Consider the following 20264-nt stretch of genomic DNA (forward strand, 5'->3'; position numbering starts at 1 on the left):
GGGTACCTTTTACAGAGGTTTACTAACCAGTCCTTTAATAACATGTGCCAGAATTTTGTCAGAAATACTTTTAGTCAAGATGCCTAGTACGTATTTTGTAGACTCTCCTATCTTCCCGTTTTTTGAAAATTAGACTAATATTTGTCCTTCTTCAGTCTTGGGGCCCACTCTCCATTTAGAAGATTCTGGTTAGAGGCCTGGCTCCACCAGGCCTACCACCGTAGCTCTGTGATCTTGGGTAGGTCTCTAAAAGGCTCTGTTTCCCTGTCTGACAAGTACAGATAATCATACTTGTACTACCTGTGTTTCAACAAGAATTTATCCTATGTATGCCTGCTATATGCCAGGTATTACACCGGGCTCTGAGGCTGTAAAAAATAGCATTTATCTAATGCTTTATGGTTTGCCGAGCACTTGACAAATATTATTTCATTTGATCCTCACAACAGCCTTGGGAGATAGGTGCTATTATTATCATCCCCATTTTTACAGATGAGGAAAGTGAGGCAGATAGCGATTAAGTGACTTTCCCAGGGTTGTGCAGCTAGTAAGTGTCTGTGGCTGCATTTGAATTCAGGCCTTCCTGACTCTAAGTCCAAGACTACCTACTGTATCACCTAGCTGCCTCTGAAATAGTTCCCATCCTCAAGGAACTTACATTCTATTAATGGAGACAACATGCACATATGTAATATGCAAAAGAAGTCAAAGGTAATGTGGAGCGGAGGGAAGAGGAGACAGCTTGCAGTTGAGGGGATCAGGAAAGGCTTCATGTAGAAGGTGGTATTTTAGGTATGACTTAAGGAAAACGAGAGATTCTCAGATATTGAAGATATTGAAGGGGCGGGCAACAGCCAGCACAGAGGCACAGAGGTGGGCTAGACAGGTAGGTCGGGGCTAGATTGTGACGGGACTTGAATGCCAACCAGAGGAGTTTATATTTGATCCTACAGGCATTAGGAAACCACTGGTGTTTAATGAATAAGAAAGTGACCAGACCTTCCCCCTCAGAAAATTACTTTGGCAGCTGTGTAAAGAAAAGATTGGAGAGGGCAGAAACCTGAGGCAGGGATTTTGATTGCAATAGCATAGGCCGTGGAAGATGAAGGCCTGAACCAGGGTAGTAGCTGTGTGAGTAGAAAGAAGAGGGCAAATGCAAGAGATCTTGTGGAGGCAGAAACGACCAGACCTGGGCATCTGATTGAACATGGAAGGTGAGCTCAAGTGAGGAGTCAAAGATAATGCTGAAGTTATGAACCCGGGTGACTGGGGGGATGGCGGTACCTTGGACACAAACAGAAAAGGTTGGAAGAGCAGGGATTTGGGTAAGGGGGAGGGGGAGATAATGAATTCTATATAAAGCACATTAAGTTTGAGATGTCTGTGGGACATCTAATTTGAAAGGTCCAGTTGGCAATTGGTGGTGTGGAGCTAGGCTTTAGCAGGAAGAGGTGATCATTGGGTCCATGAGAACTTGAGGATCAAACAAGGTCAGACAGTTTGTAAGGGGCTTTACAGTCTTTAAACCACTATACAACTATAGTTTGTGGGAGAAACTCCAAATTTTCTAGAAACTCCAAATTGTAGAATTTGAGCACTGGTAGGCACCTCAGTGGCCCAACCTGTATGTGACAACCAAGTGGACATCTAGCCTCTGCTTGAGTTTGTGTTATTTGATTCAGCCCAACGCATCAGCTTGTCAAGATTGTTTTGTATCCTGACCCAAATTGTTCAATGTGTTAACTGTGCTTCCCAGCTTTGTGTCACCTGCAGATATGATGAGCGGCCCATCTACGCCTTTATCCAAGTCATTGATAAAAACGTAAACCAGCCGAGGGCCAAGGATGGATCCCTGGGGTATTGAACTGGACACCTCCTGTCACATTGACCTTGAACCACTGACAACTCGTTCGAGGAGACACAGCTCACATTTTATCAGCAGCACCAGCCCCAAGTCGTCATCGTCTGCGTCCTCCTAAACCCTGGAATCCCTTCGGTTCAGGCACTAAGTTAAGGTTCAGAGGTCGGACCACACAAGCGTCTTACACATCTCTGAATTCTCACCTTTACTGCTTCTCAGTCTGTCCTTTGAGCCTCTCAGCATCTGTTTTACCTGCCTCTCGTGACTATTTTCTGCATGTTTTCTGCGTGTAGGTGTTGAGAGCCAAGCCCTGTGCTCTTGTCTGCCCTCGCTAATTCTCCTCAGTGGTTTATTCTGTTCCTCAGTGTGCCTGAGTCTCAGCTGTTGCGTTCTTCATTCGCCTGTCAATAAACTCGCAGACTATAATCACACCCTTCAATTATACAGACTTAACAAACAGTATGGGCCATCTCTTGTTCTGGGGAAGCTGTAATTTAATGCACCAGGGCTCTGTTGGTCGACATTTTCCAGCACTTCCATTCATTCCTGCCTGGTAATTACAGATGGCTTATAAATAAACATGCAGGATGATTTCCGGAATATTCTGTATTTCCTTACCAGGCTGGTACTTCTATCAGTGGGCCACTTAAGTGGTTTTGAAAGCCTGTATACAGGTTCGTTTTACAGTGCATTTGAAATTTGTAATCCTGCTTAAATACACAGAAAGAGGAAGGCTTAACAAACTGCCACTTGGAGGGCAAAAGGAGACAGAGCATCGGGTAATCAAGCCATGGCCTATCAGAAATGTAGAATTAATTGGGGCAAAAGTGGGCAACTGTCAACAAAAATAATATGTTACGGACCCTCGAGCCTTTCTGTTTATGCTAGGGGAAGCCTAAAATAATCTGTGGTTTCTGATGCTTGATTTAGTTTTCCACAAGCCTAATTAACACCAGATTAAGTCTGCTGCCACTTTGGTTTATTGCTGAGATTGACGAATGCTCACTGTTTATTTGTCTTCTGGACAGAATGACTCGGGGCCATAGCAGTATGACATATTCAATAACGTTGAGAATGACTGGACCAGACCCACGTTTGTAAACTTGGGGGCTGTTACATTAATAACACAAGGAAAAGGTCCATCAACCCCAACAAATCCCTGAAAAGGAAGAAGCAGTGCCCTGTTTCATGGGGGCTTAGTCGGATGGGGGTAAGACAAGATAGGGCTCTTCCCCTTGAGGCAGGTGCTGAAGTATCCCTGGAGCAATCACAGAAACAAAGCGCTGACCTCAGCAGCTTGTTTAACATCCCACCCCCTCATTTTTCAGATGAGGAAACTGAGGCCCAGAAAGGGAAAGGAACTTCCCCAGAGTCACAGAGGTACTAAGGATAAGATCCCGAATTTGAGTAAGTAGCAAGGCTGAGACTTGAATGAGTTAATCAACAAGTGGATGGGTGGCTGGACAGACAGATAAAGCATTTCCTAAGTGTCCACTATGTGCCAAGCATGGTGCTCAATGTTGGGGATACAAGTATAAGCAAGCAGGACAGTTCCTGCCCTCTAGGAGCTTACATTCTAATAGAATGTTGGGGGGGGGTGTGGGTAGAGGAAGGATAGTTACATTGTTGAGAGGTGAGAGCCAGAAGTGAGATGGAGACTTGGTTAGGCCCAAGCTAGTTTTCTTGGGAAGGCGCCCTGGTTTCCTGCAGCAGGAGTACAGACTGCTTGGTGTCAAGCTGGTGTGGCTAGGCGGTGAGGTGGAGGCTTTGTTCTGGGCAAAATGAGGTGAAAGGTCATCACTCAGAACCCCCCCCCCCCGGGGCCTCTGCAGCAGAGTCCATGTGTCTGGTAGAGAAGATGTAAGGATGATGGCACAGTGGAGGTGGCATGGTTTTGTTTAGTGTTTATTTGCACATACTATGTGCCAGATATGGTGCTAAGCAGAGGGGTAGGGGGATACAAAGACAGAAATAAAACGGTCCCTTTGTTCATGAGGTTGATATTCTAAAGAAAACCAACTTATTATGGATACAAGAAAGCCAGGTTTTCTGGCTCCAAAGGCCAGTGGGCCTGCTACTCTTCTATACGATCTCGCCTAGCAGCGTGGTCTTGGACAAGTCACTGCCCCACCAGGACTCCTTTGCTCGGGGTTTTTGTGAGGTCCCAGTGGAATAATGGAGTTAAAGTGCTTATAAAATCACAGAAGGCCATAAAAGCCTGAGCCAACACGGAGCCTTGCTGAATTATCTTTCGCTTTCTCAGTATTGGAAGCCATCATAGATACTCTCTGAAGAATATGGGAGAAGTGGTAGATTGTAGGTACAGAGGGAGCCCATATTTTCTGATATGATCAATATAACACAAATTTGTTGTGCTTGACTACGTCTTTGTTACAAAGGAGGGCTTTTGTTCGGGGAGGGGAAAATGTTGTGGGATGAGGGGCGTAGTGATAGCGATGCAAAAAAGAAAAGAAAGAAAAGGAACATTTTAAAAATAGCAGAAGAGAGCAGAAGCTCTCATTGTTAGAAGAGGACACAGAGAAGCAGGGCAGTGGTGAGACCACCATGTGAAATTGAAAATTATTTTACAACTCTGCATAGCAGTTTCCTAGTTTCATCTAGAATCTTCTTTTTCTGTCCTTTGTATGTGAAATTGTTTGCATCTGATGCTGACTGTCAAGTTCTTAAATGTTCTTTAAAGAGTATATGAGGAAGTTTGCTGTAAGCGTCTCTTCTTTGGAGCAGTACGAGAAAGAGAGCTTGGGACACTCTCGCTCTGTCACTTTCTTTCTGGTTGCAGCTTTTTGCTTTTCCATGATCCGACTCCAAGAGCTGTAGAAATACAGTGCATTGCAAGGTCAGGTGGGAAAGAGCCTCCTTATTTGCTTTGCTTTGATTCTCGAAACTGCACCACAGTTCAGAGGAATCCAGTAAAACAGAAGATGTTTATTTACACATGTGAACAAACTGTCAGCCAACTTCTCTTCCTGCTCCCTGGACTTCAAAGAGACCTCTCTACATGGAGAAATATGCAAGCATGTGGAGCGAGATAGGGAAGTTGGTCAGAAAAGGGACACAGCATTCAGTCCATAAAACAAGGTACACCATAGGAATGCATGAAGACTTGATGCTGGTCAAGTCTCAGCTATGGAGGGAAGACCTAAAAGAATGCAAACCAGTGGAGAAGTCCCCCCCAAAACCCTTATATTTGGTTTTGGTAGACACACACATACCCCTACACAGGGGTGGGGAACCTGTGGCCTCGAGGCCATATGTGGCCCTCCAGGTCCTCAAGTGCGGCCCTTTGACTGAATCCAAACTTCACAGAACAAATCCCCTTAAAAGGATTTGTTCTGTAAAACTTGGACTCAGTTCCCCACCCTGGCTACACACACATACACACCCCCATAGACACACATGCACCCATAGACATGCACACCCCTCCTCCCAACAGACACACACACACACCCGTAGATACACACTAAACAGACATACATACTCAGAGACATGCATACACACCCCTGTAGACACACACACACATTCACACTCCCCTATAGACACACTCCCTTAGAGATACACACACACACATACACACCCATAGATACACACTAAACAGACACACATATCCATAGACATGCACACACACCCCTGTAGACACACAACACACATGCATGCACACTTCCCTATAGACACACTCCCTTAGAGACACACACACACACATGCTTGCACACTTCCTTATAGACACACTCCCTTAGAGACACACACACACACATGCTTGCACACTTCCCTATAGACACACTCCCTTAGAGACACACACACACACTCACTCACTCACTCACTGCCCTCTGCCTTTGTCTTTGGTCCTTCTTCACTCAGCCCTTTTTAGTGGTCCCCTGATTCAGCCCTTACCAGCTGTGTGACTGTGGGCAAGTTTACCTCTTTGAGCCTGTGTTTGGGCATCCCCACAATGGCATTAAGCAAACCTCTAGCACCTCCTTACCAGGATTGTTGTGAGATTCAGATGAGATCATGGATGTAAGATATTTCATTAATCTTAAAGCATTCTAGAAATAGCAGTTATTATTACCATAATTATCCTCTTGGGTCAAATGGGGATGATCATGATAGCTGTGAAAAAGTGCTTGATAAACTTTCTGGTGCAGGAGAAATGGGCGGCATTCTTGGGGAGGTCCCAAGTTCTTTCTGTAGCAGGTCGTCCACTTTTAGGTCATGGAGAGTTGCCTGTACTGTAATTCTAAATACATGAGAATCCAAACATGACCCTAGAGCCCCTGCAAGGGCCATGAAAGAAAGGAGAGGAAACTCTCCTCCCCCGTTGTTTGTTTGTCTTCGCTCCCCTGTTCCACCCAGAAGAAATGTTCTTCCTGTCCCTTCCCAAATCCTCTTTCTGGAAAGCATCAGAAACACCAAAGCAGTCTGATTCCAGCCTGACCTTGAGATGCCCTGGAGTTCAGCAGTTGCCCATTTAGGCCCCATCCCCCTTCCCTCTCCCTCTCTGCCCCCTATGCTTCACAAGCAGAGAGACTTAATATAACCGAATAACGTGGTCACAGGACTGGAAGGGAGCTCCTGAGGCCATTCGGTCCGTCTTTCTCCTTTTAGGCAGAGCCTGACTTTGTCTACAGAGATGGTGTTCTAATCATAAGCATGCAGCACACTTACTGGAAAGAGCTCTCATCTTGGAGTCAGAGCACCTTGGTTCAAAGTTTAGTTCTGCCACTATTGCCCATATGATCTTGGGCAAGTCACTTAACCTTGTGGTCTCAGTTTCCTCATTTTTATTTTGTTTTGTTTTGTTTTTTGCTAGGCAGTTGGGGTTAAGTGACTTGCCCAGGGTCACACAGCTAATAAGTGTCGAGTGTCTGAGGCTGGTTGAACCCAGGTCCTCCTGACTCCAGGGCTGGTGCTCTATCCACTACAACATCTAGCTGCCCCGGTTTCCTAATTTTTAGAAGGGTAAAGAGTTGGATTAGATGAGTCCTAAGATCCCTTCAGGCTCTACATCTGTGATGACCTTCCATTTATAAAGTTGTCTAAGGTATCCGAAAGACTATTTTTATCATAACAACTCTGTAAGATGTTTTATCTGTTGCCAAATCTTAGCGATTCTGCCTCCACATCTTGCATCCATCCCTTTCTCTGCAGCCTCTTGGTTCAGAACCTCATCATCTCTGTTCTATACTATCATAGCATCCCCCTCATTGGTGGCCCTGCGTCAAGTCTCTCATCTTGCTAGTCCGTCCTCCACAGAGCTGCCAAATTGATGTTCCTAAAATGGACCATATCACGTCCCTACTCAGTGATCTTCAGTGGCTCCCCGTTGCCTCTGGGATAAAATACAAAATCCTGAGCCTGCATGTAACCATTTCTAATAATAATAAACAGCTAATATTATATACAGCATTTAATCATTTATAATGATAATAAACAACTCATACTAAATATAGCACTTTAAAGTGTACGAAGCACTTTGCATATAGTATCTCATTTGATCCATACCTGTGAAGTTGGTGCTATTATTATCTCCATTTTACAGATGGCAAAACTGAGACAGAGGAAGCCTAAGTGATTCGTCCAGAGTCACACAGCAATTGAGTGTCTGAAGACGGATTCAAGCTCAGGTCTTCTTGACTTCATGGTAGAGAATCTGTCTACTTCACCATCTTCTCATTATCCCCAGTCAGGCTCCCACCTAGCCTTCCAGTCCTATTTCATAGAATTCCCACTCCCATCTCTCCCTCTTCTAGTCAGATTGACCTGCTAGCTGCTCCTGGTACATGATGTTGTATCTATTAACTTGATAGTTTAAAAAAAGTTTTGAAATTAACAAACATTTATTTTCTCTCCTTCCCACCACCTCCCCCCCCACTGAAAAAAAAAGGAAAAAGAAAACTCTTATTATAAATATGCATAGTTAAAGCAAATTCCTACATTGGCCGTGTCCAAAAATATGTTTCATTCTGCATCACTCCTTTATCAGAAAATGGGTAGTTCCGCAATTGAGAAATGGTCAAAGGATATGACCAGGCAGTTTCCAGAAGAAGAAATCAAAGCTATCTATAGTCATATGAAAAAATGCTCTAAATCACTATTGATTAGAGAAATGCAAATTAAAACAACTCTGAGGTACCACCCCACACCTATCAGGGATAACAAATGCTGGAGAGGGTGAGGGAAAAATAGATAAACTTGATGAACCTTTAGTGGAGTTGTGAACTTGTCCAATCATTCTGGAAAACAATTTGGAACTATACTCAAAGGGCTATAAAACTGCATATCCTTTGACCCAGCAATACCATTACTAGGTCTGTATCCCAAAGAGGTCAAAGGAAAAGGAAAAGGACCTGCATGTACAAAAATATTTATAGCAGCTCTTTTTGTGGTGGCAAAGAATTGGAAATTGAGGGGATGCCCCTCAACTGGGGAATGGCTGAGCAAGCTGTGATATATGTTTGGAATGGAAGACTATTGTGCTAAGAAATTATGAAGGAGTGGTTTCAGAAAAATATGGCAAGACCTATATGAAGTATGCAAAGTAAAGTGAGAAGAACCAGGAAATCTTTGTGTGCAGTAACAGCAATGCTGTAATGATGATCAGCTGTGAAAAAAGAGGTGGGTAGCATGCTTCATCTATGCCTTATCTTCATTCCTTTGAAATCATGGTTTATTGTTGCATTGATCAGAGTTCTCAAATTTTTCAGAGTTGTTTCTTTCTATATTATTGTTGCATAAATTATTCACCAGAGTTTCTTCTTTTAGGTTAGGCCAGGTTTTTTGTTCCTTTGTTCCTTTTCTAATTTTTTAGTTGCATGTCCAATTAATTGATCTATTCTTTCTTTTTTTATTAAATCATTTAGAGAGATAAATTTTCCCTTAAGGACTGCTTTGGCAGTTTCTAAAGGTTTTGGTATGTTGTTGTCTTTTTATCTGATGAAATTATCTATTGTTTCTATAATTTTGTTCTTTGATTTACATATTCTTTGGTATATTATTTATCCTTCATTCAAGTTGAAATGCTTTAGTCCAGGATCTTTTGTTGATTATAATGTTTACTGCATTATTTTCAGAAAAGGATGTGCTTAATATTTCTGCTTTTCTGCATTTATTTCAGAGATTTTTATGCCTTAGCACATGGTCAGTTTTTATAAAGGTGACATGCACAACTGATAAACATGCACATTCTTTTCTATTCCCAGTGTCCTATTGAACATTGAATTGAAAAATAAAACCAGGAGCAATTTTTTTGATGAGGCAATTGGGGTTAAGTGGCTTGCCCAGAGTCACACAGCTAGTGAGTGTTATATGTCTGAGGTCAGATTTGAACTCAGGTCCTTCTGACTCCAGGGCTGGTGCTCTATCCGCTGTACCACCTAGCTGCCCCTCCAGGAGCTATTTTTTTTTTTTAGAGAAAAAATTTAAAAATAGATATCAATATAAAAAATGGCAAAGAGGAAATAAAGGGAATCATTACAAACTTTTCCTTAATTATGTGGCAAAAAATTGATAACATTAATGAAACAGGTGAATATATACAAAAAATATACAATACTTTTACTAACAGAACAAGTCACAGAGAATTTAAATAAATCAATCTCAGAAAAATAAGTTGAAGAAGCCAAAAAGGATCTCCCAAAGGTTCAGATGGATTTACAAGTGAATTCTGTGAAACATTCAGAAAATTGATGTATTACATAAACTGCAAAAATGGAGGAAGAAGGACCCTTTCAAGTTCTGTCTATAATAAAGTTATAGTCATGATACCTAAACCAGAGAGAGAAACAAAGGAGAGAAGAAAGATGATAGACCAATATCCCTAATGAATATTGATGCAAAACATGAAATAAAATATTAGATAATAGGCTACAACAACATATTTTTAAAATCATTTATCTGGATGGATTTAAATCATAAATAAAGAGTTGGTACAATATGAGAAAAATGAGAAACATAATAGACCATATTAATAACAAAGCAAATATCATATGATTATATCAATACAGAGAAAGCTTTTGACAAAATAAAATATTCCTTTATTTTAAAAACACTAAAAGGGGCAGCGAGGTAGCACAGTAGATGGCACACTGGCCCTAGATTCAGGAGGACCTGAGTTCAAATCCAGCCTCAGACACATAACACTTACTAGCCGTGTGACCCTGGGCAACTCACTTAACCCCATTGCCTAGCTGAAAAAAAAAAGAAAAAAACACTAAAAAATGGCAATAAATGAACCTTTCCTTCATTTGACAAATAGTAGTTATTTAAAATAAAGATCCAGAATTGGCTCCATGTAATGGAGAACCTCTAGAGGAGTTTCTTATAAGGTCAGGCGTAAAGCAAGGGTGTCCATTATCCCCCTCATGATTTTGTTGTTTTAGAAATGCTTCCTATAGCAATAAGATAAGAAAATGAAATTTGGGGAATAAGCATAGGCAAGGAATAAATAAAATTATAACTTTTCCAAGATGATGTGATGCCCTACTTTGAGAACCCTAGAAATTCAACTAAAATTAATTGAAATAATTAATAACTTCAGCAAAGTAACAGAATATAAAACAGATCCATAGAAATCATCAGCCTTTCTATATATCACCCCCAAAACCCAGCAGGAAGAGATAAAATGTGAAGTTCCATTCAAAATACCTACGGAATATTTAAAATACCTGGAAATCCATCTACCAGGACACACATAGGAATTATATGAATACAACTATAAAACATACTATACAGAAATCAAGACAGACCTGAATAACTGAAAAGGTATTAATTGTTCATGGTTGGGTCATACTAATGTAATAAACATGCCAATTAGTTTAGTTATTCAGTGCCATACCAAACTACCAAAGATTTACTGTATAGATCTGAAAAAAGTAATAAAATTAATCTAGAGGAATGGTTATGATGATGATCATGATTCTTAAGGAAAAAATGGTCATGATTCTTGAGGGAAAAAAAAAAACATGAAAAAAAGTGAAAGGAAAGAAAGGGACTGGTGGTACCAGATTTCAAAATATGCTACAAGGTAGTAGTCATCAAAGTTATTTGTTATTTGTTAAAAAAAATAGAAAAGTTGAATGGTAGAACAGATTAGTTGCATAAGATACAGTAGTAATTAGATATACTAACATAGTGTTTGATAAACTCAAAGACCCCAACTGCTATAGTAAGAATTCACTATTCAACAAACATTCTTGGTAAAACTAGAAAGCAATCTAGCAGGATTCAGATTTAGACCAACATCTCACACTATATACCTCTTTGAATGGATATAGGACCTGGGTATAAAATTTCACATTATAAATAAATTAGAAGAGAAGGGAAGGAAATGCCATTCACAACAATGGATAGGGGAAGGATTCTTGACCAAATAAAATAAATAAAAGAAAGAGATGATCATTTAAGATGAGATGTACAATTTTGATTACATAAAATCGAAAAGCTTCTGCACAAATAAAATCAATGCAAATAAAATTTGGAGGGAAAAAATTTTTGCAGCAAATTTCTCTAATAAATGTCTGCTATCCAAGATATTTAGATAATAGATTCAAATATATAAGAATAAGAATTATTCCTCAATGGATAAATAGGCAGAAAGTATGAACAAGCATTTCTCAGAAGGCATGATATAAAGAAACATATGAAAACATGCTCCAAACACCAATAATAAGAGAAATGCAAATCAAAACAATTCTGAGGTTATACCTCATAATCATCATATTTGTAGGTATCACTAAAAAGGAAAATGACAGTTTTTTTTAGAGGGGCTGTGGGAGGACATGCACACTAATACACTGTTGATGGAGCTGTGAATTGGTCCCGCCATTATGGAATACAGTTTGGAATTATATCCAGAAAGTCAACAATATCACTATGAGACTTATGTACCAAAAAGATCAAAGAAAGAAGGAAAGAGTCCCTGTGTACAAAAATATTTGTAGCATCACTTTATGTTGTAGCAAATAACTGAGTGCCCATAACTTTGGGAGTGGATAAACAAATTATATAAACGTAATGGGAATTGTATTATGTTGTAAGAAATGACAAAGTGATTGGATTCAGGGAAACCTGGTGAACTGATGGAGAAGAGGGGAGACTAGGGCCTGAGTTTTCTGATTATTAGTTTTATGTTTAGAAGGGACCTAGAGAGCATCCAGTCCAGGGCTTCTTAACCTTTGTCGTGTGCTGTCACTACGCTTACATTTCTTTAAAGGTCACACAAGTATAAGCAGCAGAGCCAGAATTCATAGAATCACAGACTTAAAATCAGAAAGGACTTCAGAGGCATCTAGTCCAAGCCATACCTGAACAAGAATCACTTCTCTAAATACCTGACAAGTAATTATCCAGTCGTTGATCAAAGACCTCTCAGCGATGGCAGAAACCGCTAGCTCAGTAAGCAAGCCATTACATCTGGGGATAGTTCCAATTATTAGGAAGCATTTCCTAAATCTGCCAATCTGTAACTGGTATCTTTTGCTCTTAGTTTCTGCTCCCTTGGGCCAATCAGAACAAGGCTTCCTTGTGACAGCCTGTCAGGAACTTGAAGACATCTTTCATGTCCCTTCTAAATATTCTCTTCTTCAGGCTAAATGTAGCCACCTTCTTCAACTGATTGTCATGTGTTACAATTTCCAGGCTCTTTATCATGTGAACACTTCAGCTTATCAAATCCTTCCTAAAATATGGTGCTGAAAATTGAATGCAACACTCTAAATGTGGTTTGAGCAGGATTATAGGAATATCGCTTTCCTAATTCTAGACACTATAACCCTTTAAAAATATGTACATTTTATTGTTCTTTTGTCTTATATCACCTACATTTCCTAATATATATCCCTTCCCAAAGTACCTTCCTTTCTAACAAAGCATAAAAAGGTATAAAAAAAAGTTCAGCCAAACTAACCAACAAATTGAAAAATTCTGGCAGTATATGCAATAGTCCATCCCTGTAATCCCCCACTTATAGAAAGAAGCTGGGGGAGATGCCTTCTCATAGCTCTTATTTGGTGCCAACCTTGTTGCAATTGTTTTGTTCTTTATATTGTTGCAATCACTGTATATTCTTTTCCTAGTTGTGCTTACTTCATTTTGCATCAATTCTTATGCCTCCCCGTGCTTCTCTGCATTCCTCTCATTCATAATTTATTATAGTGCATTGATATTCCATTGTATTTATGTAGTACAACTTTTTTTGTCATTTTCCATTCAGTTGGCATATGCTTTGTTTTCAGTTCTTTGCTAAAAGTGTTGCCATAAGTACTTGGAACTATATGAGACCTTTTTTTTTTCTGTCATCGATCACTTTGAGGTATATGCCTAGCAATAGATTCTTTGTCAAAGATTATGGACATTTTAATCACTTTATTTGCATAATTTCAAATTACTGTCTATAATGATTAGACCAATTTACAGCTCCACCAGCAATGCATTAGTGTGTCCATCTTTCCACAACCCTTACAACATTGTCTGTTGCCATTTTTAGGGTCATTTTTGCCATTTTTGCTAGGTGTGAGGTGAAATTTGAGTTGTTTTAATGTGCATTTCTCTTATTATTAGTGGAGTATTTGGGAGTATTCTTTAACATGATTGTTAATTGATTGCAATTACTCTTTTGAGAACTGTTCCTTTATATTCTTTGATGACTTATCTATTGGAGAATGAATGGCTTTTGATCTTATATATTGCTGTTACTTGCCCATAGATTTAGAAAGGCATTTTTTCACAAAGGTTTTTTGACACAAAGATTTTTTCCCAGTTGGCCCCTTCTCTTCTTATCCTAGATGCATTAATTTCATTTGTGCAAAAGTATTTTAATTTCATGCTATCAAAATTGCGCATTTTATCTTGTGTAATTCCTCTGTCCCTTATTTGGTTTAGAATTCACCTTCTAGCCATAGATGTGAAAGGTGCCTGATCTGATTTTTTTATCGTTTGATCTTTGACATCCATTTCGCATGTGGTGTAACATGTTGCTTTAAAGCTAATTCTGCCATACTGCTTCTGCCTGTGATTCTTTTCAAATAGAGAATTCTTTCCTTAGGTGGTTTGTTTGTTTTTTCATCATATGCTGGGGTATTGAGTTCAGTTATTTTTTATTCTTCTTTCTAGTATGTTCTATTGATTCACTTTTCTGTTTTTTAACCAGTACCAAATAATTTTGTTGATTATTGCTTTATGATATAGGTTGACATCTAGAAGTACTATTTCCCTTCCACTCTTACTTTTTTTCATTGTTTCTCTTGATATTCTAGATTTTTTTGTTCCTCCAAATAAATATTATTATTTTGTCTAGATCCGTAAAGTGCCCCCTCAGTAGTTTGACATTGCACTAAATTCAGAAATTAATTTAGTATTGTCACTTTTATTGTATTGGCATAGCCCAGCCATGAGCACTGAGTATCTGTGCAGTTAAGTTGTTCTTTATTTTTAAGGTGCATTTCATACTTTCATCTTTCAGAGTGCTTTGATAGATTAACTCCTAGATATTTTATGCATTTTGTAGTCATTTTGAATTGACTTCCCTTTCTTTTCCTTCTGGATTTTGGTATTGCTCTATAGCAATGCAATTGAATTTTGTAGGGTGTGTTCATTCAAAGGCTATATTTTGGAATGGCTTTTTAAACTTTATTATGCAACATATTTCATGCGTTTGCCTTCATCAGAAATTGGCTGCCAAGCTAGATACTGCCATAAAGTGTTTAAAAGAGATTATGTATCATACAGAAATATCTATTGGTAGAAACGGTATTTCAGATCCAGTGCTAAATGAGGATGACAGGTAGGCAAGAAAAGTACTGCTGGAATTCAGCTAACTGGATTGATCTTACTAATACAGGTTTGGTTAAGTGAGTTTTCTGGATAACTGGGGTTTTGATTCCCAAATAATTTTTGTTTCAGCTTTTGATATTGGAACTATAATAATCACAGTAACAACTGAAATTTGTCTTGCACATTAAAGTGATCAAAGTGCTTTACACACAGCATCTTTAGGCCTCACCACAGTCCTCTGAATCAGATCAAAGAGATTGTGATTTGCCTTGGGTCTCACAGCTAGCAAGTATTATATCCCTGTATTTTACATACAATGTACTGAATAGAACTTGATATTCCTTTGATTTTCATTCATTCCTTCAGCAAAATGTCTTTTTTTTTTCAGCAAAATATGTCTTAAGCATCAACTATGCACAAAGAGCTTAAGCTTAGTGCTGTGGATACTGCAATAAAAACAATATAGTTCCTTCATTTGTGGGACTTGGAACATAATAGTGAGGATGTGAAATATATACAAATAAGTATAATCCAAGGTCCAGAGTTTGGGAGAGAGGCAAAGGAGGTATCTAGACAGAAGACTCTTTAAGAAAGTTTAAGGGGAGTGATATTAGGGTGACCCTGGGCAAGTCACTTAACCTGTTTGCCTCCATGTCTTCATCTGTAAAATGGGGATAATGGTAGCACCTACCTCCCAGTATTATTGTGAAGCTCAAATGAGATAATTAGAAAGTATTTAGCACAGTGCCTGGCACAGAGTAAGTGGTTTATAAATATTAGTGATGATGATGATAATGATGATGATGATACATATAGAGTAAATGAAAGGCAATCATAGAGAAGGCACTAGAAGCTGAGACTGGGAAAGACAGCAATTGGGTGGGGATATACTCTGTAAATATATAGATCTAAGAAGAATGACAACCTAATGTGTAAAATTTAACCTAGCAGGAAGAAGTAACCTATCCGAAAGTACCACAGAGTGTCAGAGATGGAAAGAACTTCAGCCCTGGAATATCAGTGGTAGAAGGGATCTTAGAACCTAGAATGTCAGAGCTGAATGAAGTTTAGGACCCAAAGTATTAAAGTCAGAAGGAACTTTAGAATGTGTTCTCCAAGTGGAGGTTGTGTCCTGACCACAAAGACTATGGGGTCCACCAGTGAAGGGCAGAAAAATAGGTGGTATCCCAGCAGCCACACAGAAGCCACTATGCTTGTCTCTAGCACCAACCGTCCTCCGTTTTGTCTACCAGCACTCTTCCACTCTGGCCCTGCCCTTCACTGTGGAAGTTCTCAACCTGCTACCTGTGAGCCAGAGATCAGTCACATCATGGCTGTGGCAGGTACCTATTGGAGGGAAGGCTTGGTGTTTAATGGCTGTGACTGGTGAGCAAGAGACTGGCATCCTACCCACAGCAAGCAGGCACTGATGGCTTGTGATCGCCTTTGTACATCTTAGAACATTATCTTTCCTCCAAATTGAACCCTTCTTCTAAACTTCCCTATCTTCTTTGAGGGCACCACCATCCTCACAGTCACCTGGGTTCATGACCTCCTTGTCATCCTTGATTCCTCACTCTCCCTCACCCCACATATGCACTCAGTCACCAAATCTCATTATTTCTGTCTACATAGACATCTCTTAAGATTTGTTTTCTATCCATTCAGGACACTCCCCTAGTTAAGGCCTTCATCACCTTTTACCTGGACTCCCATAAGAGCTTCCTAATTAGCCTCCTTGCCTCAATTTCCAGTGGTTTCATTTTGATCCCAGGATCAAATATATCTCATCCTTTTTCATTTCTATTTTTAGGTAAGTTGTATAATGTACATAATTATTGGCATAGTACTTACAGATGTATATAATTTATAAATAAGTAAATGTATACCCATTGGGGTAGTGCTCAGAGTTCTTACTACCAGGGTGTCAGACCTCCAAGGGACCCTGGAACATAGGATACCAGGGCCGGAAGGGGCCTTAGAACATAGAAAGGTTGGCTGGAAGGAACCATCGAGTACAAATCTCCGAGCTCAGAGAGGGGAGAGATTCAAAAAGTTGCAATTTAGGCTTGCCATCCAGAAGGAGCAGTGGAGTTGGAGGGAAAGTACAGCCCTTTCCTAGAGGGGCACAAGGCACTAGAATTACTCCCGGTTCACTGCCCCCTGTTGGCCAACAGGATATCCGGTCCTATTTAAGATCCTGGGTTTACCCCTCCGTAACCAGCTCTTCCCTTTCCCCTTCCAGTAGCCCATTACTTTAGAGGATGGTGGGGGGTGCAGTGTTTACGAGTGGCTCGCCTGTCTCTCATTGCCCAGCATCTAGGGCTCTGCTTCTGGACCCAGCCTGAGGAAGGAGGCGGCTCTTGGGCCAGTTCGTGGCTTAAATCCTCACCATCCTGGCACTCCCAGTGTGGTAGGTGGAATTAGGGAAAGGGTATACAAAACCCGAGTTTCTCTCATATCTAGATTGTTCTTGTCGCCTCACCCCACCCCGTTTTTGTTTTTTTTCCTAGTCATCCTCTCGATGACCCCACCCAGCCAGCTGCTAGTAATGGCTTTGGAACCCCATGACAGAGGCCATTTTGTGTAGAGAACTCAGGGTGCAGGAGAGGAAAGGAAAAGAGGAAAAAAAAAACTTAGGAGCCGACAAAGAACTCGGTGCAACTCCAGCCTGGGGGGCCACGAGGCTCTGTAGCCAAGTCTGTAGCCTTGCAAAGCAAAGTTAAAGGTGGAAACCTTGCTGAACTCCTGTGAGGTCGTCTTGCAAGGCAGGTTTGCAAGATTCGTTTTCAGGACCATGCAACACGCGCTTGCAAGGTGAACCCTGTAAGGTGGACTTCAAAGGTGGGCTTGCCTGACTCTGCAAGGCTAGCTTTCCAGGCTGGTTTGCAGGACCATGCGAATGTGCTTGCAAGCAGGCTCTGTACAAGGCAGGCTTTCAGACGGGGCAACTTGTGCTTACAACAGCGGGTTTGCAGGACCGTGCAAATACTGGCGCAGCCCTGGAATGTGGGTTTTCCTCACGTGTACATGAAGGAACCCATATGGGTAGGGTAGGAGTGGGAGCATCTTTCCTCGTGGTCCCTGACCCAATTTAGCTCCTTACTGTGTACTGTAGAGCGCCCTTTGGCGTGAAGCCCCACCCTTTCCCAGGACGCTGTTGAGCCTCTACATTCTCCTGCGCTTTTTTCTCCTGGGTAAGTAGTTTGTGGGAAGGCGAGGGCACGTTGTGAAACGAGTGAGGGCTGGGCCATCATGAAGCAGCCTGAACCCCAGATCTGAACCAGAGCCCAGGCCCCAGAAGGAGAGCAAGGGGGGACCACCAGAGCAGTCCAGGTGCAGGAGGAGCTGCGCCCCGGGGATCTCCCGTAGAGCTGGTTGCAGCCTGCAGGTAGGGCAGGCCGGGGTGCCCACAGAACTCCCTCTCTGCTTTGTCTGCGCGGCCTCCTCTGCTCCCTCTTTTTGTTGTCTCTACTCCTATCCCCCCATTGCCCCTCCCCCCATTGCCGCCTTCTTTTCTCTCTTTTCTCCCCTCCCCCTTCTCTCTCCCCTCTTCTCTTCTCTTCCTTTCCTCACCCAGGGTCTGTTTCCTTCCGCCTGGATACTCATTGGAGGCCTGTGGGAACACAGCCATACAATTACGCTCTCGGTAAAGGGGCGAATTCTCCGGAAAGTTCTGGAAAACAGTTGAAATTATTCAAGGAAAGGGAGTAAACTCTTCCTGGGAATAGGGAGAGGTTTAGTGGGTGTCTCGTTAAAGCCCCTCATTTTAGCTGTTCTATTGGGCTCTTCCCCGAGGCCTGCCATTAGCCAGCAACTGAGGCAGCAGGGCCGGGAGGGAAGGGCCGACCTCTGTCTCGAAAGGAAGGATCCCACATGGGTGGGTGTGGGGGTGTGTGGGTGTGTGTGTGTCTACACAGAAATAGACACCAGCACTTATTGTGATAAAAATTGTAAACAAAGTCTGTGCCCTTGCATGAGTTAAGGGGCTTATCAGGGCCTGAGTTGCTGTAGTGCTGAAAAACTTGGCGAACTGCTTTACAGACAGCACTTTATCTGAGCCTTAACATGGCCACGTGAAGCGGGCGATCCCGGTGTCATTCCAGCGTTAGGAATAGGCTTCCAGTGACTGGGTAGTCAGTAGTCACAGAGTGGGTGTGCTGGAACCAGCTTGTCCCGGGCAGATTGTTAAATTTTCAGTGTGAGCATTCACTCCTGGGAAAGCAAGCTCTAGACACCAGCTTGAGTTCTGTTTTGATGATTTGAAGAACGTGATGGGAAAAAAAAACGATGATAATGCAGATTAAACTTCACTGTCTGGCATACACGTTTTTTTGGGGGGGGAGCTAGTTAAACATTTAACAGTAGGCACACTCTCAGGAGAAACATTAAAAAATAGAATGTCTGTCAGAAGGAACCTCGGAACCTCAGATCTTAAAACACCAGAAGGAACTTGTAGAACATAGAAGCTAGAACTAGAAGGAGAAAGAGGCCATAAAAAGCCCAAAGCTGGAAGAGGACGAAAGCTGGATAGACTTTGGAGAAACCGCCTCAGGCTGTGTAGAAGCAGCCCCACCCCCACCCCCCACCTCCCTGCAGGAAGGATTTTCAGGCCCTTCATCAGATGAAGGTTTCTCCCTCTGACCCCCCTCCCCCAGACTCCTTTGTTCTACGGGTGCCGGTGGTGTGGCTGGTGGGGAGCGTGCCCATCTCTCCCTAGAGGGCATCCAGGGCCTTCCTGCTGCCCCAGGAGGCAGCAATGATCACCAGCTTGATTGCCTGGCCATGCACACCAGCCCTGGCCCTTGGCTCTTAGAAGCTGTGGTGGTCTCCAGGGCTGTTGAGAGCTGTGACTTATTCATGGTCACACAGTGACTGTGTTTGTCCCAGCAATGAGTGACAGCCAGTTCCCAGCCTCTCTCCACTTAGTCCTGCTGCTTCTCTGAAGAAACAGTAGACTAGTGGACATAGAAGCTAAAGGAGTCCTTAGAAGCCAGCATCAGAACCGAAAGGTTGAGGGGATATAAGAACAGAAGACACAGGTCAGAGCCTGGACCTGAGGAGAGGTAAGTGCATGTCTGAGAAAATCCTGGAATTGGGCCCAGGTGGGGAGCCAGGACAGAGGTTTGGGGCCAGGGGAAGGCTCTGCCCAGAGCCCTAGAGCCTCTTGGGTACCCTCAAGCTATGTAGCAACAGGGCTAAGTCACCTGGCACTGGTAGGCAGCCCTCTGGCTGGGGGAAAGTAGCGTTTCCTTTCTTGTAACCACACAGGTTTTCCCTTGCCCCTGCCATCCCTCCCTCCCTTCCTTCCTTCCTTCTCTCCTTCCTCTCTTCCTCTTTCCTTCTTCCTTTCTTCCCTTCACTCCTTCTATCTCTCCTGAAGTTTTTCATCCAGGTGCCTGGCAGTGTAGAGGGGAGTGAGCATACCATACATATTCTGTAAGGGACTTTTGACTTCTGTCCCAGTGGAACATCGGGGCTCTTTGATGGGAGCCAGCCAAAGGAGGGCGTCAGCCCCTGGGCCTGAGCCCGCACCCCCCTGCACACTGCCGATGACAACCCCTGGCTGGAAGTTCTCTTCTTAGAGCTGCCCAGAACACTAAGATATAAGTATCTT

This window comes from Vombatus ursinus, unplaced genomic scaffold, assembly GCF_900497805.2.
Source record: "Vombatus ursinus unplaced genomic scaffold, bare-nosed wombat genome assembly UNPS02004691.1, whole genome shotgun sequence".
Lineage (NCBI taxonomy): Eukaryota > Metazoa > Chordata > Mammalia > Diprotodontia > Vombatidae > Vombatus > Vombatus ursinus.